Here is a 1,571-nt window from a genome sequence, read left to right on the forward strand (position 1 = left end):
GGGCAGGAGGGCGCCGGGAACCCGGGCGGCTTATCGGGGCCGGGCCCGCCCCGGGGCAGCCTGGGAGTTGTAGTCCGGGGTGTGGGGGGGGGAAACAGGTACCACTGCATTGAGTGGGGGTGCGACAGACAGACAGACAGACAGACAGGAGCATCTGTGGGACAGACAGGGGCGTGCGTGGGGCAGACGGAGAGACAGACCCAGGGGTACCAGACAGACAGCGGGGGGGAGGCATTGTGTAGACCAGACAGACAGGTTATGTGTGGGACAGAGAGACGGGGTACGTGTGGGACAGACAGACAGACAGGGTATGTATGGGCTAGAGAGAGACACGGCTATGGGTGGGACAGACAGAGGGGGTATGTGTGGGACAGACAGACAGAGACAAATAGAGGAGTTATGCATGGGATAGAGACACAGGTATGTAGAGACAGAGAGACAGACCGGGTATCTGTGGGACAGACAGACAGACAGACAGACAGAGGGGGCAGGTATGTGTGGGATAGAGAGAGACACAGGTATGTAGGGACAGAAAGACAGACCGGGTATGTGTGGGACAGACAGACAGGATATGTGTGGGACAGACAGACGGACAGAGGGGGCGGGTATGTGTGGGATAGGGAGAGACACAGGTATGTTGGGACAGAGAGACGGGGTACGTGTGGGACAGAGAGACAGAGGGGGTATGTATGGGCTAGAGAGAGACACGGGTATGGGTGGGACAGACAGAGGGGGTATGTGTGGGACAGACAGACAGAGACAAATAGAGGAGGTATGCATGGGATAGAGACACAGGTATGTATGGGACAGACAGACAGACAGAGGGGGCGGGTATGTGTGGGACAGAGAGAGACACAGGTATGTAGGGATAGAGAGACAGACAGGGTATCTGTGGGACAGACAGACAGACAGGGTATCTGTGGGACAGACAATCGGCGAGGGCAGGCCGGGCTGGAGGCAGATTGCTGCGGGCTGTTTCCGGACACACACGGACTGGACTGTCAGTGCATCTGTCTGTAGGGAGGCCCCACCTGAATTAGTATCGAGCTCCTGGCGCTGGCGAGGGGCCGGAGGGGAGGTCCCGTATTGGGCACGGGGAGCTCCCTGGGGAGCTCTCCAGAGCGAGGTGTCTCCTGGGCATCCTCTTCGAGTCGCATCACTGCGGGACGCGGCTGGTGCAGAATAACGCCGGGAAAATGCCTCGCAGAGTCTCCGCGTTAATCTGGTCACGCAGCTGTTAATCCATTTACAGGTGCCCCCTGCAGCTACTTGGATCCTGTACATGCGGGATAACGTCTGTTTGCTGCCAGCCCACCTGTCTGTACCTTCGCAGGTTGAAACCAACTCCTCCCTGTGAATTTACGCCTGGGAATTCCGTGGCATTAGTTATTTACACATGTGCTCACACAATACATACAAGCAAGGGACAGAAATCTCACGTTTTGGTTCTGCTCCTAAAGCTTTTAATTTGCTTCCATTAATTTTCGGTGATTTTTTCCAATGTTACCCTTCAATTTTCCCTCCCTCCGGCAATACCATAATCCCGAACCCTTTTCTCTAGCTGCTTTCCT

The sequence above is a fragment of the Malaclemys terrapin genome, chromosome 19, assembly GCF_027887155.1.
Source record: "Malaclemys terrapin pileata isolate rMalTer1 chromosome 19, rMalTer1.hap1, whole genome shotgun sequence".
Classification (NCBI taxonomy): domain Eukaryota; kingdom Metazoa; phylum Chordata; order Testudines; family Emydidae; genus Malaclemys; species Malaclemys terrapin.